The 25,478-nt window shown below is 35.7% G+C and overlaps 1 protein-coding gene across 6 annotated transcripts in view; it reads left to right on the forward strand.

Annotated features, from left to right (window-relative positions):
• The first annotated feature begins 1,348 nt into the window (after nucleotides 1-1,348).
• LOC132110415 (transcriptional enhancer factor TEF-1-like) overlaps nucleotides 1,349-25,478 on the forward strand; it is a 78,606-nt gene continuing 54,476 nt past the window's right edge. For 2 of the 6 annotated variants that reach the window (XM_059516997.1, XM_059517039.1), the window contains exons 1-2: nucleotides 1,350-1,540; nucleotides 1,967-2,074. The gene's annotated coding sequence lies outside the window, so the exon portion shown is untranslated. Of the gene's footprint in view, nucleotides 1,541-1,696; nucleotides 1,824-1,966; nucleotides 2,075-7,631; nucleotides 7,651-25,478 lie in introns of those variants that run through there. The other 4 variants (XM_059517014.1, XM_059517030.1, XM_059517023.1 and 1 more) reach the window with 4 other exon arrangements.

A 25,478-nucleotide genomic window follows, 5' to 3' on the forward strand; every position in this document is an offset into this window, starting at 1 on the left:
TTACAGCAGGAAAGGGAAGCACTGCACTTAAGCAAAAGTCATTATTCACTAGTAATTAAACTTTAGGGGCTTTAGCAGTTTTCTCTCTTTTTTTTAAAGTAATTCATGAATCCATTTTTAACTTCAGTCTTCAGTGTCACTTGATCCTTCTGAAATTATTTCGATAATATTCTGATTTGGTGAACAAGGCAAATTTATTATTATCAATGTTGACAACAATAGTGGTGCTAAATATTTTAGTGGATGCTGGATTACACTACTATTTAAAAGTTTAAGGTATGTATTATTTAAAAGAAGAAGAAGAAGAATAAGAAGAAATCAATTAATTTAATTCAGAAAGGACACTTTGAATCAATCAAAAGTAAGGGTAAATACATTTATGATGATACAAAAGATTTATATATATTCTTAATGCTTTTCTTCATTTTAACATTGATGATAATAATAAGAAACATCATTATTAATTCAGCATCAATATTAATAAAGCACAACTGAGCATCATGTAACAATGAAGACTGGAGTAATGACTACTGAAAATTCAGCTTTACTTTCACAGAAATAAATGATAAAATCATATATTTTTATATGATTGTATTTATATTTGAATATACTGGAATATATCAAACATTTTTTTCTTACTTTAAATAATATATTAAAATAGAAAACATTAAAGAAATATTATAAAAATCTATAAATAAAGGTATGTTAATCTTACTATATAGGGTAATATTTTGAAAAATATAGTCTGTAATTTGTCTTAGAGACGTGCTGCAAGCAGATGGCACCAGCGCTTATAAGCACAAGCACCTATATTTGACTAAAATTAATTAAAACTGAAAAGGTCCTAAAAACTTTCATTTGACTGAGTATAGAACATTAAACAAATTTAAATGTGATGCATTTATTTATTTATGTTTACAAAAATCTGCCTCTCCAATTGGCGAATGGGCCACATAGGCCTACTATGATAAATATTATATATATATATAAATATTATATATATATATATATACATTGTATATATTACAATGATTATACATGTATAATAATGTTTTTAATTATTTTAATATGATTAAATATTTCATTACACTTACCTAATCTAAATAAAGGCATGCCTACAGTAAAGACAGTGAGCCATTAAAACCTCAAAAGCGCTACTATTGCATTCATCCGAATCAATAGATTGCAAACAAGTGGGTACGAAAGTATAAACAAGCCAGCGCTGTCTCCCATTGGAGGACGGCTTGGACGTGTCCTGTGAGGTCATCCCCATGGATGTGGGAGAAGCTGCGGGATGACGCCACCCTCTGGCTCCGCCCTGCTGCAAACTCGACGCGGCTCGCGTTCATTTCATTCCTGCTCTCATTCCGAGCATTCTTCGCATCTCTCTCGGTGCGGCGGAGATTCCCGTTCACATTCCCGGCCGGCCCCAAAACACAAGAATAACTTTACACAGTTCGCAAACAACTATACAAACCCACAGTAGAACAAAACAAAGGGGCCGAACTTAAATGTTGATATAAATAAAGCGGACGTTAAGGTAAGTTTTAAGGTAATTAACAGCTTAAGAGCAAACGATTTTAAGGATTAAGTTAAAGCAGACGAGCAAATATAAAACTATTTTGCACGATTATGACTATTGATAGGCATGTATCAAGAGTGGTCGGGCTCAAAGTATCTTTTCAATGGGATTTAGTTCGACGCTGCAGCAGCAACAGGGTGCTTTCACTTTGTCCAGTGACTCAGTCTGACATAGCACGAAAATCTTTGACATTTTTCACATTTTTGCTAAAGAAGCTGACCTCGCGCGCTCGTGCTCTGCAGTAAGTCCTGTACATTTACACCCAGAAACAATACGCGTCGTTTTGGGGGAACATTTTCATTTTTTTTTTGGATATTGATTATTGCATGAAAAGAATTTTGGACAAGATGACGGATCCAAATGTTGCTGTTTTCTCCTCCATAGTTGGCTACGCCGCACATTTCGGAGCGGAGCACAAATATAGCGCGGAGAGAGACTTGTTGCTCGCGTATCTTTGGCGTTTATTCACCAGCTTCGGTTCACATCTCACCCGTAAGTACGCATTTGACTTTTCTTCTCTTTATTTATCTGACTTACGTCAACTCTTGGCGTCTTTATTTAGTTATATCACAGTGATCGTCTCGTTATTTAACATACGCAGAATGACGTGGACAACACACCACATCCCTAAGCTTTAATATTTGTGTCTTTTATTTTTTCAAAACAACAACCTGTGTACTCGCACTGAACTTTCCAGTTACTCTGGAGAAACTTTAGCCTACTTCACGCTTGTGCAATTGTAAAAGTAGCCCATTTGTTTGTCCAAAGCTGCTAGCTACAGTCGCAGCAGTTGCTGACATTGTTTTAATGTATCAGCTTGTTCCAGAAAGATTGCATGGGAGAATCTGGCTGCTATTCCTCTGTCATTTCCTTTGTTGGGATTTGCCCGCCCTGTTTTCCTCTGGAGTAACGTCGTGCTTTGGCGCGTTGTATTTGGACTTTATAAACGACAATGCCAGTTAAAACACAGTTTTTGTGTTTTAAAGCCACTTATTATTATCACACGGAACGAAACTATGAACTTAACGAGAGTATAACAGCGGGACAGCGTAGCTTAGCTTAGCACGTCATCAGAACTAGGCTTTACCAACTCAACTAACTATCCAGGCTTTTGCCTAATGGCGTACAGGTCGTTATTCTACAATGTTTGACGTATTTAACCATTTCACTCTTCTTTTGTGAATTCATTCATAGTGAAATCACACATGCGTCTGTTCTTCATTCACACATCCATCTGCTCAAACCCCAAAAATAAATCGAGCTGTGAGTTTCACTTTTAGGTGATACATTCTATATAATCAAGCTAATTATGATTCATCCATTATACAGCCGTGCTGTTATTACTATTGTAATAAAACTGTAACTTAGTATTAATCACCAGAAAAAGCTTGTGAAACCTTCTTGAAATTAAAGCCCTAATGATTTATTACAGCTTTAAATGTATTTTAGTGGAAACTAGAAAACAGATGAGCATTGTTTATAGCACTAAAAATGTGCTAAGTAAATCAGTGATGCCCAAGTCACAACCTGCAGGTCATTTGACTTTTTTGGACCAATTCAGATGTCATTTTGAAAGAAAATGGAGTTCATGACATACTTACAAAATTGAGTAGAAATGACAGACATGATTGCGAATGGATGGAAACAAACTGATTACAGCGTAGGTAGAAATAGGTAAAGGTGTCCACTGCACTTTTTCACATTTTACAGTATACAATAAAGAGCATACTATGTATTTATTGTCTTTCTAATGCAAAAGCTTTAAAACTGCAGCCCCTAAGCCTGTTTTGGACTTTAATACTTAACAGGAAGCAAGTTCCTCTGTTGTGTCTTTTTGTGAAAATGCCTCTTTCCTTGTAGTTAATTATTGTCTTATATTTCACATTTGCCCTTTTTTTAAAGAAGGGTCTGAGCGACACAATTTGTTGTTTGTGTCCTCTAACTGGCCCATTATCATGTACTACAGTAAACAGATTAACTTCTAGCAGATGTAACCTCTGAATACAGTATCACAGCGATGAGAAGCAAATCTGCTCGTTGTGTAAAATTGGCATAGCAATAAGTGCTTTGTGCTCAGTGTTATACAGTGCACACGTAGACCTGTTGAACACACGCTTGCTTGACATTTTCAAGTGAGCGGATGAAACATTGTCTCACGTTGAATCCATCACTTAATGTCAAACACTCTTGATCAGATGGTTTGAAAATAGAGGAACCTTATCAAAGTGCTCATTAGCTACATATATAAAAAGAAACCTTACATTCAGAGTACAAATATATTTTGATGCTATGACTAAATAGTTTCAAACTTAACCTTTACTTAATGTTTTTTTTGTTAGTTTATTGCTAACTTGTGTGTTAACTGGCTTGCCTGAATGTAGTTATTATTGTAAGTTATGTGTTGTTAGTGTGTGTTGTTAATATATTATTATGTCTATGAAGAGCGATTTTCATATCACAAAGAGTTCTGCATCTTTCACATTTAGTGTAGATCTAAAATGTGAATTGAGTATGTGTTACATACAGGGGAGTTTTAAATAGTTACTTATTGCTCAAAACACAACCGAGAAAACTTAAAGGAGTTTTGAAGCTGATTTTCTTACCGTTTCCTTTTCAATTGAAGCTGTTTGTTTAGCTTCTAAAAGTAGTGGGTTGCCCTTTTCAAAAATAGGGCGACAATCTCTGTTAAGGAAAATCACATGTCACTGACCATAAATAATGAATTTGAACGAGGAGAGAAAAAACAGTAATTTCAGTACTTTCTGTTTCAGTGGTGCTCTCCGGCGTGGATCAGGAAGAAAGCAGTCTTTCAGTTGTGAAATGAGAAGAGAATAGGTGCATTGCCCAGGCATAGTGGATTGGGTTACCTCTGGGTATGGAGGATTGTGGGGGAACGGGAGCGCACAGAGAGAACCTATTGTTTTTCCTGTTGCAGAGCCGGGGAGGAGTGTGTGTGTGAGGCTGTTGAATTGTAGAAGGCAAACAGTGTTGTGCTCAAGCAGACATCTGGTTTAGACCCTTTCTGCACCTGTAAGAGAAAAAAAAATGCAAATATGAACGTTTGCTCTCACGTTTACTGCTCTGGGAATCCAAGCTGATGCTGTGCCCGTTATGCCATTACTATTGTTATGCCAGCGACAGACGGCAGCGGCCGTGGCACCATATGGCCCATGTATGCTTCAGATAAGTTATCTGTTCACTTTAGCTTATCAATGGCATTTTAAATCGCTTCATATTTGAGTCACCAACTTTCTGTTGACTGCCATCAAATTGTTCGTAAGAAGTTTCTTTGAAAAGAATGATCAAATAGTCAAACCGAAGTCAGATAATATTCTAGTCTCACTGACATCCTGCATACTAAACAATAGCATTTCCTCTGTCTGTATTTTTTATGTTCCCATGTGGGATGTTTGCTAAGAGTCCATTTTAAAATTTGTGTACTGATGGAAATCAGATGGAATAGGATTATGTAGTATATGCAAGTTCAATATTTTTAGTAGCACTGCTATCAGAATCTACTTATGGTTTCTGAAAGGGATGTCGTGGCCTAGTGGTTAGAGAGTTTGACTCCTAACCCTAGGGTTGTGGGTTCGAATCCCGGGCCGGCAATAACACGACTTAGGTGCCCTTGAGCAAGGAATCGAACCTCCAACTAAATGGCTGCCCACTGCTGTGGGTGTGTGTTCACAGTGTGTGTGTGTGTGTGTGTTCACTGCTCTGTGTGTGTGCCCTTTGGATGGGTTAAATGCAGAGCACGAATTCTGAGTATGGGTCACCATACTTGGCTGAATGTCACGTCACTTATTATATTAAAAGCCTATGGTCGATCCATTTTTGTACTGACAAGAAGACCATCATTCTACTGAATCATTTAAAGAGTTGTTCTGAATAATGTCCAAATGAGCGGTTTTCTTGAATTAAAACCTGGCACATTAAAAACAAGCAATAGGTGTTCACAAATGCACTCGGCCTCGCTAGGCGTATGTTGATGTTTTTATTGACTGGATGTGATTTATGTTCACTCGGCGGGGAACGTGAAACAAATAGGTTTATAATGGCGACACACTATGAAATAGGGTTTACCACTACAAGGCTACAACAGATATGAATGAACCGCACAAAAGTGCCTTTGCCACTTCTAGAAGCAGCTAACTCACTTTGCTGTGCTCTGTGGTCAGGGGTAATGTGAACTACTAAACTCTGCTGGGACCCAGACCAACACAAACAGCCACGTCCTGTGTGTTTTACTCTTCATACTAGGCATCATTTCCTATTAGAATCTGTCTGTGGTCGAACAGGAATTAAGATTATCGCCGGGAGGGGGAGAAAAATCAAAGCCATGGAAAATATGAGGTCCTTGGAAGGTCCTGCTTTTAATGATTTTATTTTAAATTATAGCAGGTGAACGTTAAGATGGAATTCTGCATTCTGTAATATATTTAGTGAATACAAGGATTTAGTGAATACAAGGATTTAGTGAATACAAGGATGTTGCATTTTGCAGCAATATTCTTGTCTCTACTCACAAGTGTATTCTTCAAGTAATGGAAACAGCTGTTTTAAATGAAGAGCTGAACTGATCAGATGCTGTTTTGTTCAAACCCAAGTATTACTCTTTCCCGATGGATGAACTCAGTAGATGTTTTTATGATCTCTGGATGGACCCTCCATTTTTGTTTGTAACACAATGCAATGTTTTGTAGAAAATAAATCACATACGTTGGATGGAGAAAAAAGAAAATGTGTCATAATGGTTGAACGTTGGTTATTAACATCAAACTTACCAATGATTTACTCTTTAGCAGCTCGCTACCGCAAGTATCAAACCCACAGATGCTACAGTGACATTTTAAAACTAATCAACGCCCATCATGTATCGTTCACCGTTCACTCAATTCACTCAATTCACTCTATTCACTTTCTCACTATTCATTCACATGAACTGATTTAAGTTGCATTTGTGTAAAATAAACTGCCTTTGGCCCTGGTTTTGTCAGACTATACCTGGAAGTATTTTCAACAGTCAGGGTTGAGTTTCCCATAAGCTTTGTAAGCCTAAGAAGTTCGTAAAAATGATTGTACGACTGATCTTAATATTCCAGTCTGTTTCTCCAAAGCATCGTAACTTAAGTAGCACTTGAAAATCATCGTAGATCTACGGCTGCTCTAAAGTAATCGTAAAGCCCTAAGTGCATAATAAGAAGGCAGATTTATGCAGTCACCTGCAGGACAATCGTCAGATTATGTGATTATAATATAAGGATTTGATTGACCTTTATTGTACACTTTATGACTCGTTTTCTTAAATTTTTTCTTAATTTATAAATTAAATAATTAAAAAGGGCAGAAAAAAAACAGAAATACACATCTAAATTAAATGACTGAAAAAAAATTAATAAAAGAAGTAATGTAGGAAATGCTTCAAAGACTGGGGTGGGGGGTTGATATGTCATTTGACTTGCTGAAGTGCACGAAAACCAGCTATGTATTAGACCTGGAAATAACATCTCTCTCTCTCTCTCTCTCTCTCTCTCTCTATACGGAATATAAAGTATATTATATATTATTATATAAAGTATAATATTATACACTGTAATATAATATAATATTGTATTGTATTATAGTTATTATATCCAAGTTGTCTGTCTGGAATGCAACATTAGGTTAACGTCAACAAACGATTGTGTACTACAATTAAGAGCCATTCTATAAGGTGACATTTCAGCACTTGACAAACGGATAGCGACTCCTAAATAGCACTTAAAGCACAGATACGTGCGATTGCTTTACATGCATTTTTTTGGAAACGCAAGTGAAACAATAATGAACGATCATAAAATTACTTGTACAAAACGTTCTTAAGCGATAAGATCAGTCGTTATCGGGAAACCCGGCCCAAGCTGGTTTACTTTTCCATCAGTTTTATCACAAATACTTTTTTTGTATTTGTAGGGAGCCGCATCTGTTATCGGCGAGAAGCATTTTAAAGAAAGTTAAACACCACCCCACTTAAAGAACCCACAAAAGCGAAAATACCGAATACCACAATACCAAACACTACAATTTAAGTAAGTAAACCAAATATTTTATGTTTCTTAATAATTTGATACCACACAAAAATGATCGCTTAATACATTTAAAGTTAAATATTAATATAGCACTTAATAAAATAAAATAATGGAATGGTATAATGGTATAACAAAATGGTATATACATTTTTTATAAATTATTCTAAAAATGATAGTACATTTATTTCTGAGTTTCTCAAAATATACAAATTTTTAAATAAATTATTCAAGTAAACATTTAGTACTTTAAAACAACGACAACAACAAAAAAATATTTTTTTAAAGTTGTTTTTAATGATCTTAAAACATAATCTTTCTACTTCAAAAAGTCACATTTTAATATAGTGTGTCACTCGCTGTTTTTATGTTTACTGATCTAACGGAGGTTAAATCGAATGATCATTTGCTACTTTCAAAAAATAAATAAATTGTGGTTGTTTAATATTGTGTTACTAACCAAAACTGGTAGCCTGGAGTCTGAGCACGACCCGATGTAAATTGATTCTCCAAGGGAATAACTGAGTGTGGTCTGCTGTTTAGTTGTAACAACAAGCCCTTAAAGAAGCTGAGGTAAATTGCCACCAAATGAAAAGCTGGCTTTTAGCCGCTGACGTCATGTAAGTAAATGTGCTTCAGGACAACTGCCATAAAATGACTCCCAACCACGGAGCGTACTTTGTCCTGACGACCATTTCTGCAAGCACTGTTTGTGTTTTGCCCCCCGCTGGTAATATAATTTTTTTTTGTATTTTTATATAAATTCAGACTTGGCCTATCAGCTGTGGTAGGGATTATGATGCACGAATATGCTTTGGAGTGATTTGTACATTTAAAACACTGAGACCAGTTTAGTTTGAAGTTTAATTGTTGCATGATTTTGGAGTATTCTACTAGTAAACATTCCTAGTAGAAGAGATTTTCTGTGAATTCAAGAGCATTTTTTTGCTTGTTGTTCAAATTGAAACGACGAGCAAGACAAGTTCCAACACTTCAAAGTTATAGCCTTGTAATTCAAACCAGATGGAGGGCTTAGTCAGTTCAGTAGAAGAAATTAATGTTGATAGAAATGGCAAACAACAATTATTCTGAAGAACGTATGGTTTACATCTAATGATATTGTGCCATTCAGCCATCTTGGCATACCAAAATGTTATATGTTCTTATTCAAGCAAGTTTTTCCATGACCAGACACATGTAAAAAGCAATCTCTGATCCATGAATCATTAGATTAGTCAGTTCCTGAAACCGCCATAAACCTCCAAGTTCTTGGCCACAGCTGAAAGCAGGAAATCCAGGCTTCAATAACTTCCTTTCCCAGAGCTGGCCACGCTAGTGGTTAGAGCGCCCTGTTCCTTGCTAGCAATAGGAAGATGTACGTCTGTGGAACAAAGACACTCAGTCACTTCATTTACTGAAACTGTTTATAATTTGTGGCCTGTATTCAAATGTCTAGCGTCCAGGATCTCTGGCACCGTATTCTGGTCTCCTCCATCGTAATAAATCCCTTGCAGGCCTTTCATTAATTCCTGCTGTATTGTTATCATGAGCGGCGGAGCCCAGGCAGATTCCCTCTGCCCTGGAGCTGGCCTGGATTTACAGGGAAAAGATACAGACTTTAAGCTACCTCTGGACATTAGTGTGCAAAGTGGGCATGTTCAGTGAGTTTGAAATCTTGCTACAGTGCGGCATTAAGCTTTGTAAACATCACTTAACCTCTCCAATACCTTATGCAAATACTAAATTACAGGGTTTTTATATAAACGTTACAGTTGCTGGAAACAATTACTATAGTATTCATCCGTTGATTTAAAGGTGAAGTGCATCTTTTTTATATTAAAGGGATATTCCATCCAAAACGGTTTTCTTCCTTGGAACATAAAACAAGATATTTTGAGAAATGGCTCAATATCTCAAGCCAATGGCCTTCAATGTTGTTTGGTTCCCAACATTCTTCAAATTTCTTCACTGTAACCCTAATAAGTTCACAGAACTCAAAAAATATTTTGTAACAGATTACACAAAAAACATTTAAGTGATGTTAAGTTTACATAAAATAAAAAATTACATTTCCAGTTGCCTTAAATTAACTCAGTTATCTTATAAATATTGATATTTCTCAACTTATAATTAGGGAGTAATTCACTCAAAATTTTCTCTATTTTTCAACTCATATAACGTGGGAAATACACTCAAATTTAGTCTTTTGCTGTCCATCCTCAGCCTAACCACAGGCTCTACTCTTCACCACAACGGTAACACTACAAAACCAACATAACAGAAACCTTTGTAAATTCTAATAAAACACAACATTTAAGTACTAACTTATGTCCCTCTATGTTAATATTGTGTAAAAACACACAAAATAACACTTAATTTCTACATTTACTTTCCTTGTTTTCTGATGCAAAGCATGCTGGGAACTAGAAAACGCAATCATTTTAAGTTGACCTTACTACAACAAAATTTGAGTTTACAGGACTTATTTAAATTAAGTCCAATGAACTTTCATTATTATTTGAGTGCAATTAACTAATTTCATTTGATTAATTTCACTGTTCAGTTTGTTTTCTAAAAAAAAAAGGCATACAAGTTTGGAACTACACAAGGGTGAGTAAATGACAATAGTGTTCTCTTTTGTTGGGTAAATGATCCCTTTAACATAGAGACACCTTTAAATAAAGCATTTGTGTAAAAACTGACCTTGTGGTGCTTTTTAAACAGTTTGTTTGAGCTGCTCAACATGTCTACTTCTGGCTTAGCCATTGGCGTGAGTGTGGGGTGGTACTCCCTGTTTTGCGAACAATGGCAGACTGAATAAGTTTTTTGCAATACAGTTAGTGGCTCACCACTAGCAAACAAATAACACACTTGAGATTATAAGGTTTATACTTTAAACTTTAATCTAAAAACAGTCAAGTAAAGCTATAAATACACTAGAAAAAGGTCTAACTTAATGGTCTAACCTAATTTGAAAGGCTGATTTAAAAATAAAATTTTTGACTTGAATGAACACTTTATTTTTTTAATTTTGCAGTGTTGGTTTATGCTGAATATACTAAAGATCCTCAGTATTTATATTATAACAGTATAAGCTAAAGGACTGTGATTTATATGTAGTATTACACTTGGAATGTCATAATATACTTTTTAAAACATTTACATTGTAGAAATTATTCAGAAAAATATTAGCCTGAAAAAATATTGCTAAACATTACTGAATCAACCTAAATACAACAAAGGGAAATTTATTTTAATGGCGTCTTAAAGAAATCACCCAAAAATGAAAACTGTCATCATTTACTCACCCTCAAGTTGTTCCAAACCTGTATGAGTTTGTTTCTAGTGTGGAACATAAAACGAAGAAATTTAAAAGTATTTTCTTAACCAAAACGTTGCTGGGAGCCATTGACTTCCACAGCAAGGAAAAATACTACGGAAGTCAACATGTTTTAAACATTCTTCAAAATATCTTTTGTGTACTACAAACGAAAGAAATTCATATATGTTTGCAACATGAGGGTTAGTAAATGATGACAGAATTTTCCTTTTTAGGTGAACTATCCCTTTAAGGAAACTGTTAGAGGTTCTAAGAAACGTTAACATTTTGTAATACGGTCAGGTTTGTTTTTCAGTTAACTTTTTTGAAGCGATACGCTTTCAAAACATTATTTTTAATTAGCTTTGCTCAACCTGACCAGCCGGACGGTTTTACTAGCATGTTAGTGGAGAGCTCTGTGGATGGGTCTCATCTGGTCTCCGCTGCTCATGAAGCACCAATAAACACTAGTGCATCCCTTTGCTGATGGATGACAAACAAACAGTGTATCAGAAAATTCCATGTGACCTTTCCGCCATTAGTGCTATGGTGGGAAGAAGTGATTTATGACAGATGGAGGTGCACTCCTAACAGATGCTGTCTTTGACATGCTGGGACTTGTGAAATGCAGATGGCCTCTCTGCTCATCACTGCCATTTCATTCTTCATGCCTCACCGCATGTCGCTCGGCCCGTGTCCTCGGCTCTAGCTGGGAAATCTCTTATCACGAGCAGGATTTACTCACAGTTTTTATTACTTGGTTTAATGCACTATTTCCACACTTGCTTAACATTTACACAAGTTGGGATGGTGGAATTTGATTCATATTGTGATACACAACTAATGCATTCTAAAGAAGCATGAATAAGGCCAACAATACTGAACTCTTCAACCCTCTACAAACACCTTGGCAATAGAATCACCATTGGCTTGTAATTTTTTTAGTTTACTTGCAAATAAATAAATAAAAAATACACACACACACACACACACACACACACACACACACACACACACACACACACACACACACACATATATATATATATATATATATATATGTGACTGGTGGTGATGCTTAAGATATTGTTGGTCTTTCAGTGTTTCTCTTAAAAAAGAATAAGAAAAGTAAAAATAACAATACCGATAAGAGAATAATAATACTTTGAATTCTACTACTAATAACAATTTAAATCTCACTAAGTATTAATGAGTGGCTGGGTTCATGAATATTAATCACGCTGTCAGCATTTGCTGGAACTGATTTGCTGAAATCAATACATGGAAGATTATATGTGTGCACAAGCCAATGAGATTGGCATTTGCGCATTAGTTCTTGAAAGCTGAAGAATATCAAAGGAACTTATATTTTGACAGGAAAATACAACAAAGAATATTGTTTAAATGTAGCTGGTCAATTCCGCTTTGTGTAAGACTCTCTCTCTCTCTCTCTCTTTCTTTGCGTGTGTGTGAAAAACAGTGCAGCGACAGTGAGTCGTGCATCTTCACTCTAGAGTTTACAGTATGCCAAATACAGGTACGCTGTGCATCCATTGAGATGAATAAAAAATCAGCACAGATCGCTTGATGGAGACTGAAACTCTGAAGCACTCAGTCAGAGTGAAAATATATCTGTGCTAAACTTATACTTGAAGTCTCCAACTCACACCCTGGTGAGTAAAATCTAAGAATTTATTAGCCATAGCAAATGAGAGACATCATTAAGTCAGACAGAGTGAAAATTGTAATCGCATATTTGAGTGATTTATTTGCAATATTGAGGGTTGACTCTTTATTTTTTGAGGCTGTACTACAGTATGTAAAGAAATGCATTAAGTGCTACTTAAATTCAATGCTTTTGGAAAACAACATAATATTAAGATCAGTCGTACAATTGTTTTTACGAACTTCTTAGGGTTACAAAACTTTTGGGAAATGCAGCCCTGATTGTTTTCTATTTTGGAACAAAAAAGAGCAGAATTCGGTCATTTCCATGCAATCTAATTTACATTATTTATCCTTGATAATTATATTGATGTCTATTCAAAACCATGTGCCATCGATGTGATGGGCCAAACATTTCACATGATTGTGGCGCATTGGAGGCAGGTAGAGAAAGTTGTTTTGACAGCCCCTGTAAATCAATCCAGCACTCCGGCCAGCAGAAATTGATCCCAGAGCGGCCTGTAGTTGCAGCACCGGGCGGTAAGCTTCGGGCCTCAGGTTTGAGTTGGATACTATCAGAAGGTTTCACCGCATCTAACCCCATCGGTTTAAAGAGGCATGAAATAAACGCTTGGGTCTTGCCAGCAGGAGAGCGCCAGTGGCCATCCACTCCACTGGACCTTTGCTGTCTGCTTTAGGAGATTGGTCGTGAGAGACTCAATCATTGATTCATCAGTGCTCTGGGACTTTAGATTTATTCATGGAACCAGTAGAAAGATCCAGTACAAAACAGATCAATTGATTTTCTCTTTCCGTGCAAACAGAGATTCTTGGAGAGTTCATAGACTTGGGCAAAACTCGAAAAGCCTTCCTAATGATGTTTAGATACTTGTTTCATTTCAAAAAAATATTTTAAAAACAAATAAGAAAAGTTTCAATATTAAAAGAAAGTTATATGCAACAAGAAAACTGATAATTGGCTGACAAGGCATTTTGATGAAGCATTTTTTATTTAATTTCAGTCATTGCAGACTTTGGTTTCTATAAAAATATGTTATTATGCAAACAATGTTAATGAAATCTGAATGGTCCTTTTCAATTTCAACTTAAAAATTAGTAAAATTGCCTCTCAAGGTTCATGCGTTGTACTAAAGTCATTTCAAACATTCCTGCGATAATGAATTTGTTAGCGGACGGATGAGGCACACGGAATCTCAGTTATGTCTCGCTGCTATGAATATGCATAATTTGATGCAGCTTGTTCCAAACAAGCTCACTTTGAAATACTTCAGACATTACTGAAATAATTCCCCACAGCAAATAATTGACAATATGAGGTATTTAGTAATTATATGGTAATTATAGTTCTTCATTCAGAGGCCATAACCACCGTGGGTCATTATGGGGTCAGTGAAAGTCGTTCACGAACCATTATTGCACCTTCAGAGATAACAGCACAAAAGGAGTCCGCACGGAAAATTACATTTCAGACCTCTCGTCTTCTATTTCATTACCTCAGCCCTGTATGATGGCTGAAATTGGTTCTCTTCATTTAGGGAGCAAAATTCCTGCTTAGCTAGAACCTGAGTGGTTTATGTAATCTGTCGATAAGTGTCATCTCCCATCATGCCATGTCACAGCCACGGGCCGCTCTCACCATGGCATTCACTTGTTGCCTGCTTCCTCCTTTATCTCGCTAATAAGACCATTTCCATGGTGCTGGAGACGGGCAGATAGGAACATGCAATTATTTGTTAAGGCTGTGCAACTGTTTCTACAGGTGACATTCCTGCCTCTTAGAAGCTGTGATAATTAGTGTTCTAACAGGCTTTGGCACACTAGACTTTGACTTTAACAGACTTGTGACCAGATGCAGAGATGGAAGCCATCCTCACTAAAGTTAGTGGAGAGCCACTTATCTCGCACCCGTTCGGTGCTGTTGCTTTCGCCTAGTTCAAGTTCAAAGCAAGATGCTCAAAAACTACATAGTTTAAAAGTTGACTAATTTGCGGGCTGCCAAAATGACTATTTGACTTGGTTTTGTTCTGAATTTATCAGTGAAATTTAATGATTGTAGCAACTGCACGTTTTCACTTTTTAATCAGCAATCAAAAGTCAGATTTCAATTCATTTCAGATTTCAATTAATTAATTTAGTAGGTCTTACTATATGTCAGCAATTAAAAAAAAATAATAATCTAATTTCTAATCTAAAATCTAATCTCTTTATGTTTTCAGATTTTATGTGCTTTTATCATTTTCTTTCTTTACTTTTTTTTTCAAATATCTATTTGGCTTTAATTTATTTTTATTTAAATTAAAAAAAATAAAAATTTTTTGTGTAATTCTTCCATGCAATATTTATTTTCAGTTTAATCAGTTTAAGAAAAAATATATTTTTAATAGTTTTAGTTCTAGCTATCTTGAAGAGCAAAAAAGCGATAACATTTACTAATGCTGAAATTAAATGAAACCTTTTTGGAGAAAATAAATCTAGAATTTAAGACTATCAGCTCTTTACAGACCTGTTTATTAAATTCCATTTAATATATTTGTATAGAACTTTAGAATATATAATCCAAAGCAGCTTTATTGTGATTAGTGGCTTGCAATTCCCAGCAAGCATCCCTCAAGAAAAACTCCCTCATGTTTGGGTTTGCTTGGAAACAGCATCCACAGAATTAACATAGAAAGCTTTGCAGATTTCCACAGAATTCAAAAGCTCACCATTGACAATAATTCTACATGTCCATTACCCCTTGCATGTTCGAAATATATTTTAGATGACTATATAATGTTTTTTCTAATAATATTGTAGTCCTCTCAACCTCATTCAATGCATATTACCAGATTTAAAATTCTTCCGCAGAAAATTAAAAAAAATGATCCAGATCCATGTCTCTATTCTAAACTTTTACACAGTTCGCCTGTATATTATCATTTTTCAGAATAGTTTGATATAATGATGACAAGTTAATGAACATGCAAATGGGTGTATTAAACATTGTGAAATGTTTCAAATGGCCATAGCGCTTGAAGCATGATGCCTTACGAGACTTGGAGCAGAGCGCACACCACTACAATAAGAGATGTGCAAACACAAATATGCTATTGAAATGCAAATTCCCACCACAAAAGAGTAACCCCTTAAAGAGCGCATTCATAAACCTTATTTGAGATTCCTAACCGATATATGAAAAAGCACAAGAATTATGTTAATAATGTAATATATTCATTATATCGCAGCAGAAAAGCATCAAATCTATGTACTCACAGTAGTTACTGTGCACATTTATACAGTACTTCACTAATAACTTGTTCACCCACACGTGACTCTCTTTGCCTGGTTTTAAATAATCAAAATAATTGGAGCATGCAGGCATGTGTTCACTTTATTGGCAATGATGAAACGCCCCCACATACATGTTCAAAACCCTCCGTGTCACCTCTCATACGTTTCCTCTCTTCAGTATCCTGTTGTGAAGGAGACTACAGTATATAATGGCATCGAGTTGTGAGGGAGGCATGTTCAGGCACATCCTGGCTCAGGTCTGCTGGTGTATTATCAGCATCACACACATATAATGCAACACAAATGTGCTGACACATTTGAGCACATAGACACAAAAGCTTGCACACATACACACACACACACACACCACACACACACACACACACACACACACACACACACATGCATGCATAGAGAGGTATAGAAGTGAACGAGTCTCTAATGTGTGCAGAAGGTTAACGGTGTTTGGTTTAGTGCCTCAGGCCAGTACAGGGAATTACAGCTTGTTTGGCAGCTGCTGTATAATGTATGAAGAATTAAAAATAACAGTCAATCCTGTAGGAAACTGTGAGCTTGTATGATCACAATCATGATTATTCATACTACACAGGTTTTGAACATTGTATTGTCTCTAGGGCTGTAGCTATCGAATATTTTAGTAATCGAGTATTCTACCAAAAATTCCATCGATTATTCGAGTAATCGGATAAAATGTGTTTTTGCTTAAATAAAGTGTAATATTAATTATGCAAGAGAAAATAAGACTCCTGGGTCTCTTAAAATGAACAACTAAGTTTCCTTTTTTAGAAAAATAATATTTTTATTTTTTAAAAGCATAGAATGCAATGCATACATCAAAAATAAACATTTAATTATTACCCATTGTTTCTCTGTCTGTACTGTGAACAATGACAATAAAGTTGACAGATGAATTAAGTGCATTTACGTGCCATTCAGTTGGGTTTTAAATAAAGCATTTTCTAAGATGCACATTAAACATTAAACACATAAAACATCCATTTAATTTATCTTTTAATTATTGAAAAGTAACTTTAACTTTTTGGTAAACAAAGGGGATTTACTATTAAAAATAAAACATGGAAGACATGTTGTGAGATTAAACCTTAAAAAAAATAATGTTTGATTTTTTTTTTTTTTAGTTGTAGGATATGTACATTCTGCTGAACAATAGTCTTTAACCGGACTTTTATTTTGACGGGTTGACGTACCTTTACAGTTCTGTGTATGTGATGTGACACTAGTTTTACTTAAATCAAACGGTCAAATGCTCATGAAGTGACTGTTAGAGCAGTTCTGGAGATGTTGTTCATGTGTTCACGTCCTTATTTAGTGAGACAGCAGACGCTGAAATCACCGCAAGCTTCAATGTGTGTTAATAAAGGAAGATGCGCTTCTGCTCCATTCATTAACACAGACACGCAGAACATGCAGGATTCATATTTAAACAGACTGTTCCAGCTTAATATTTACAGATATTAGTCCATATTGTGATTTGATGTAAGTGCAATGACCTATTTTTGATTAATTCATTCAAAATTGGGCAAATTCCGTGCCATACCGCGTTAAACTGTAAATTCTGTTTTTATGACTGGATTCTGCGATTCCCTCCGCGTTTTCTGCATCGCATAAAAACAGGGCCCTAGTTGTGGTATGCCAGCTCTATCTTACAATGGACACACGCCACGACGTTCTCTTTACGTTTGCGCGCCCTCAAATCAAAACACTGCTGACTCCTTGCAGTATGCGACTTCAGACGCAGCGCTTGTGTCTCCTTCCGCTTTGTGGGTGACGTAAACGCGTTGTGTCACATAAAAAAAAAATCATTGCGAAAGAACCTGACGTGAGATTTAAAATAAATTAAAAGAGGCTTCGAGGCAGAGGAATTTGCTACGATCATTTTTTGTAATCGAGTTACTCGAGGAATCGTTTGAGCCCTAATTGTCTCCTAAAGTCAGGCAATATGATGATTATAAGAAGCAGTGTTCTCATTTTTAAACACAACCAGGCCAGGCCTGATGCTGTTAGATCTCGCAATAAGATCTTCTGCTTCCCATTAAAATAATAATATTAAAAAGATTTTTATATAGCTTCAGCAAGATGAATACAAAATGTAGACATTCAGATGAAAGAAAATGTTATTTAAAATATTTTAATATGTGATATACTTTGTTCTGTGAATTAATTTTGGTCTGGGAAACAAAATTTGGTTTTTAAGATATTCAAAGGAAAATGAGTGAAAAGGTTTTTTGCTTTAATGTATTATGTGTGAGCGTGCCCTCTGAGCAACTTGCAGGTGCTCACATTGTTTAAGCACAGAGTAGCACTTGTTTCTCCATTATAGTGCAATTTTAATGAATCAAAATGGAGAGGCTTCCAGCTACATCCTTATTCACTCTTGCCAAAATGCATTTGTCAAGGCTTTTTGGCTGTTTGTGTGTCTTTGGGCTGCTGCGCCATAAGGAAAAATCACTTTGTCTTTCTGTAGTCTTTGCGGTAGTTTAGTTGTTTCATTAAGTAAGCAAAGTGACAGTTCTAAGTCTATATTAAAAATGTAACTATACCAGTCACTCATTTATATATAGGTTTTGTCATTACGGCTGCATGTGCGAATCAAATTAACTTCATGGTCAAAATGTGCTCTTGCTGAGTTATTAATACATTACATATACATTATACAGTATAATGATGCTTTATATACATTTCAAAATAAATATTCATTTTCATATATTTAAACTCATTTGTAGCATACAATAAATTCATTTTAGTTTTAAATAATTATCAATATCATTATCACCAGATTTAATATTGGCACATCCTTAATGCTGATAAAAAACTGTGATAAAAAAGTGATAGAAAAAGTGTACAGAAAAAAACTGTGAAACTAATTTAAATGCAAATTCCAACAATATTAAGTCTGTTTTAAAATCTTCTCAGATTTTAGTATTGTGACAGCATTCGTTTAGATAATATTAAAGTGTAAGAATTACTTTCTTTGTTCATAATTCTTTGGAAATGAATGTCTGTTTCTCTCAAACATAAATTTAATAAGCTCCCTCCTAGGAGCAAAGAAATGGTCCCAGCAAACATTTAACTGCTGTTTGTCTCTATTTAGAAAAGACATGTAAGAACTTACAGTTCGCTGTGAAATTTTTCAGAGAGCACTCACCATAAGACGGAGACCTGATAGTGTTGTCTTCTTAAATGTTGTTCACTTTTATAGCAAGTATTTTGTTTTCCTCTTACAGCGCTGTAAGACTTGCAATGGATTTTTTTGGTCCCATCTGATGAATGACTGCTTTATTATCAATCGCAGGGGAAAATGCTGAAAGATAAAATCCTGCTTTAATCAAACTCCCATTTTTTGTGCATGTTGAAGTAATCCAATAATGCAGTGCTCTCGAACTAGGCGGAAATTATCATTATCTTTTAGGCAGCATTGATCTGGGCCTCCCATGAGAGATGTTGCATGAAATAGTGGCAGAGGTGAATCAGTTACGATGATGTATCGAAGGCTAAATGATCATCGGGGGACTTTAGCCATGGAGCGTGATTAGTCTGTTTTTAGGCTATTGATTTTTTTCTTTAACACTTGTTTTTGAAAATGCATGTCCATTTCAAAATTGATCTGCTACAGCAAACACTGCTTGTAAATAATTGTTTTTTAAATGTAAAAGATACAACCCATGGCCTGATCTCTAACATTTAACCCAACCGTATGACCCAGTCCAGCGACTGTTTCTCTTCACTAAAGAGCGCCTGCCTATCTAGAACCAGCTACTACACTTTCCATTACCATCAAAGGCAGAATAACCTCCAATTAATGTAAGTGGAAATGTAAATTCAGAGTAGATCCATTTGGTCTGATGATAGAACTCAGAGCAATGAGTGGTTAGAAATTGCCATGGTGTAGTATTATTCTGAGCATCCATCTCATGCAGTTTAAGCTTGGCATTCATCTTGTGCAAATTAAGCTTTAATTGCTAGCACATTTTACTACCAAGGCTTAAATAATCTTTTGAAAATATGGTCATTCCCTAAATGATGTATAATTTAAAATAGACAAATGACTGTACTTTTTCAGTAGGGTTTGTAATATTATCAAAAATGCTTTATTTTGAATGCTTTATATCTGTTTTTTTTACAAACTAATTTTCCCCATATGTTATATTAAATGTATGTAATGCATAACGATTTGCTATAGGTTGGCATGTTGCTGTAATGTTGGTCGCTAATAAGTATGTGACTTTGTGTCATTGTTAAAGGTGCTCATGTTTCCAGTTCCAGTTCAGTAAAAGTACAGTGTGTACTTTTATTCTGGCCTGTGAGTATGTAGTAATAAATTGTTTGCAATACAGCATTGGGACATACATTATTGCCACATCATAAAATGTAATCTTGCAATCAGTCTTGTACTGTAAACATTACATGTTAGCATCTTTCCAAATTCTCTACATTTCATTCTTACTCAGCTTCCTGGTTCATAAGTGTAAAAAGTGATGAGGAAGGCTGAAGCTGCCATTGCAGTTTTTAGAAATATGAACTATGGAGTCAAGTAAGATTGGAAAATGCCAAAAGTGAACCATCACTGATGCTGCCTCATCCATTGCACAATGGTTTGTTGCCATTATTAGCTGAAACTCATGCATGCACAAAAAAAAGGTGTAGAAACAATTTTCATTTAGAAATTGCTAGTAAATTTCACAAATTATTAGAAAGAAACAGCAAGTAACGCTGAATTAAACAGGAATACAGAAATAAAGGCTGAAATAGTATTAGAAAACAGTCACACTTTAATTTTAGTTAAAATTCTCACTATTAACAAACTATTAACCAGGGCTTGAAAATGGAAAAAAAATCAATCTGTTCACTCCGAGCAGAATCAATATTTTAACGTTTCTGTTCTGCGTTCCTCTGATATTATTACGGTTCCAAAACCGGTTCGGGTGGAAGAAATACCGGCCCTTTTTGTGCTGCGTCATGAGACCTAATTTATTCTTAATCCGGCCCTGAAGGCGGTTTATTGTCATTGAGAGCTCCCCTATGATGAGTTCTCAGCTGAGCGGACATTTCACTCGCTGACTTCAGCGTCATATTTGCATATGCCGGAGTCTACTGGAATTCGTGATTGGTTGACAGCAAATTTCAAATATTAAATGGAACGATAAAATAACGTTATTAACCGGTTATCGGCCATTTCAAATTTTCGATTCTGTTCGGAACTATAAAATTAGATTTCGTTTCCATTTCCGGTTTTCATTTTCGTTCCTTGAACCGGTTTGGAGCCCTGCCATTAACTACGACTTTTGCCTCAATAAACTCCTAATTTGCAGCTCATTAATAGTTTGTAAGGTAGTTTTTAAGTTTAGTTATTGGTTAGGATTAGGGATGTAGAATATGGTCATGCAGAATATGTACTTTATAAGCACTAATAATCAGCCATTATATTACAGGCATGCTAATAAGCAACTAGTTAATATTAAGAATTGGACCCCTATATTAAATTGTCAGCTAGAAAACATACTCAGGAGTACTTTAGAGAAATAAATCTCACTATTAACTATTACTAATAACTATTAGCATATTGGCTGTTTATTAATAATAATAAAGCAAATATTAATTATTTAATTTGCATGACCGCATACTCTAATTATATTTGTTTTATTACAACTTAAAAAAAAAAAAAATATATATATATATATATATATATATATATATTTATTTATTTTTATTTTTTTACAGAGTAAAAACAAAGTATATAATCCACCAAACTTTGGCATACTAATTTCAATGCACTAATACTTTTTATCTTGCATACTAAAGGATGGATAGCACAAATATTGCAAAACCTTTTAAGGAAAACCAAAAAGGCAGATATTTCCAGTCTTGCAAATAAATCTCCTTGGTATTTCAAATTGGGAATAATTCTGGCTGGTCCAGCTAATTGTCATGATTCCGCTACTGTGGAGAAGCGAGGATGCAAAGAGACACACAAGTTAACCCAAAAACACAGTTCAAAACACATCTTCCAATTTTGGAAACACAGGGCAGGTAGACACAACCTTAGCACATTGATGAATACAATACCGGATGGGAAACAAGGCAGAACACACTTTAAATACACAGGAGCAAATGAACATAATTAATGAAACAGTTGGAACTAATACAACCCGAATTCCGGAAAAGTTGGGACGTTTTTTAAATTTTAATAAAATGAAAACTAAAGGAATTTCAAATCACATGAGCCAATATTTTATTCACAATAGAACATTGATAACTCAGCAAATGTTTAAACTGAGAAATTTTACACTTTTATCCACTTAATTAGCTCATTTAAAATTTAATGCCTGCTACAGGTCTCAAAAAAGTTGGCACGGGGGCAACAAATGGCTAAAAAAGCAAGCAGTTTTGAAAAGATTCAGCTGGGAGAACATCTAGTGATTAATTAAGTTAATTGATATCAGGTCTGTAACATGATTAGCTATAAAAGCTTTGTCTTAGAGAAACAGAGTCTCTCAGAAGTAAAGATGGGCAGAGGCTCTCCAATCTGTGAAAGACTGCGTAAAAAAATTGTGGAAAACTTTAAAAACAATGTTCCTCAACGTCAAATTGCAAAGGCTTTGCAAATCTCATCATCTACAGTGCATAACATCATCAAAAGATTCAGAGAAACTGGAGAAATCTCTGTGCGTAAGGGACAAGGCCGGAGACCTTTATTGGATGCCCGTGGTCTTCGGGCTCTCAGACGACACTGCATCACTCATCGGCATGATTGTGTCAATGACATTACTAAATGGGCCCAGGAATACTTTCAGAAACCACTGTCGGTAAACACAATCCGCCGTGCCATCAGCAGATGCCAACTAAAGCTCTATCATGCAAAAAGGAAGCCATATATGAACATGGTCCAGAAGCGCCGTCGTGTCCTGTGGGCCAAGGCTCATTTAAAATGGACTATTTCAAAGTGGAATAGTGTTTTATGGTCAGACGAGTCCAAATTTGACATTCTTGTTGGAAATCACAGACGCCGTGTCCTCCGGGCTAAAGAGGAGGGAGACCTTCCAGCATGTTATCATCGTTCAGTTCAAAAGCCAGCATCTCTGATGGTATGGGGGTGCATAAGTGCATACGGTATGAGCAGCTTGCATGTTTTGGAAGGCTCTGTGAATGCTGAAAGGTATATAAAGGTTTTAGAGAAACATATGCTTCCCTCCAAACAACGTCTATTTCAGGGAAGGCCTTGTTTATTTCAGCAGGACAATGCAAAACCACATACTGCAGCTATAACAACAGCATGGCTTCGTCGTAGAAGAGTCCGGGTGCTTTCACCTATAGAGAACATTTGGCGCATCATTAAACGAAAAATACGTCAAAGACGACCACGAACTCTTCAGCAGCTGGAAATCTATATAAGGAAAGAATGGGACCAAATTCCAACAGCAAAACTCCAGCAACTCATAGCCTCAATGCCCAGACTAGGGCTGCAACTAACGATTATTTTGATAATCGATTAATCTGTCGATTATTTTTACGATTAATCGATTAATCGGTTTATGTACTTATATTTTAGTTTTTTCCATTTTTTCCCCCAAGTAAATTATTAATAAATGGTCTTTATCCTTCAGCATAGATTTTTAAGAGATTTTAACCATTTTGCACTGTCATATCCTAATCAAAAATATACCTGGAGTTGTTTTATTGTGTTAGTAATCCTTTGTCGAACTCTTCTGCAATCAGAACACTGACCCATACTCTAGCAAATTTCACAAGATTTAAAATAATGTTTTCACCATGGCAGTCCTTAGAGCTCCTAAAGTAGTTTAACATCCCGAACGAAGCTTAAGGAATCTTTCAGAACATATTTTCACGAAGAATAAGGATAAAACAGAATAAAATTGCAGTGCATTGTATTTTATTATTTACTGGGAAACAGCTTTATAGCTTTTGCTGTGAAATTGTAAACAATCCTTCGAATAAAGTGCCAGTGGCATGAAACCTGAATGGAACTCACAATTTAAAGTAAAATCCATCAGAAGGTTGTCCAGAAAAAAAAAATTGGACAGTCACACACAAAAAACCTGCTGTGTGAAAAAGAGCAGTGAATACTTAGAAAAAAAAGTGCATTTCAAATATCTTTAAACATTTACCTCTCTCATTCAGTCATAATTAGGCTGCACGACTGAATTTTGAACTGTTAAACGACAAACTGATCACAGAACATGTTTGTAAAGCTTTAAATGTTAACTGTTAAAAAGCAATGTTATCAGCTTTTACGACTAAACATTTGCAAACAACATTGTACTGGAGAATCTGCACAAATAAAAGTCTGGGCCGTTCACATATCGTGCCTAAAAACGCGTGGAAAACGCTAGGCGCGCCGCTTTCTCCTCCTTTCCAAAGCGCTCGTGCAGAAGCGCCCCTGAGGCGTCTGCCTTTGCTAAGCAACCATGACGTGCTCTCTCCTTGAAGACGCGGAAATTTCAGCAAAGGATAAATGGATTTGCAGCTCAAAAAATCGCTTGCAGTAGCTCTGCTACTAAATTTATTTCAAAATGGAAATCCATATACAACTATGATCAGCTGTTCCTTTCATCTTGACTGAGCTTTTAACGTTGTTACGGGAAAGGATGAAGCTGATTGGTTAGTTCTTGTCACATGACCCGCGATGCGCTTGCAGCATTTTGAAAAGTTGAGATGTTTTTAACTCGATGCGGTGCGGTGTTGGAAATAACAAACTTGAGCGCGCAAAAGACGCGATATGTGATCGTCCCCTTAAACAGTTCAGTAGTGCAGAGTTTACAGGTTACTCTTCTTTTTTGAAGGCTCAAAGTAAAGTACTCCCAGTCTCCCACATCCCGCTAAATGCTGCAGAGACGCTGTTCGGGAAGCACGTCACATAAAACGAGGCCAGCTATTGGCTATTCGCTACTTCTCCTGCTGTACTGGCTGAGTAAAACCTCCGGTGGCTCATTACTGCCACACTTTGGTCACCGCAGATTTGAAATATGCACGAAATGAGCCGCTTACGGCAAATAAAAGTTATTTAGCAACGAATCGATGACTAAATTAGTTGACAACTATTTTAATAATCGATTTTTACCGATTAAATCGATTCGTTGTTTCAGCTCTAGCCCAGACGTCTACAAACTGTTTTGAAAAGAAAAGGAGATGCTACACCATGGTAAACATGCCCCGTCCCAAGTATTTTGAGACCTGTAGCAGAAATCAAAATTGAAATGAGCTCATTTTGTACATAAAATTGTAAACTTTCTCAGTTTAAACATTTGCTATGTTATCTATGTTCTATTGTGAATAAAATATTGGCTCATGTGATTTGAAAGTCTTTTAGTTTTCATTTTATTAACATTTAAAAAACGTCCCAACTTTTCCGGAATTTGGGTTGTAGAACTAATCAGGTAACAGGAAAAATGAAGGACCAAATAAGGGCATATAATATAATGGGCTGAAAGTGGGAACTGCAGCCCTATCTTGATGCTGGTCTGGGGATAGAGCCATCTCTCGACTGTGGTCAGAGCTG

The sequence above is a fragment of the Carassius carassius genome, chromosome 2 (assembly GCF_963082965.1).
Source record: "Carassius carassius chromosome 2, fCarCar2.1, whole genome shotgun sequence".
NCBI lineage: Eukaryota > Metazoa > Chordata > Actinopteri > Cypriniformes > Cyprinidae > Carassius > Carassius carassius.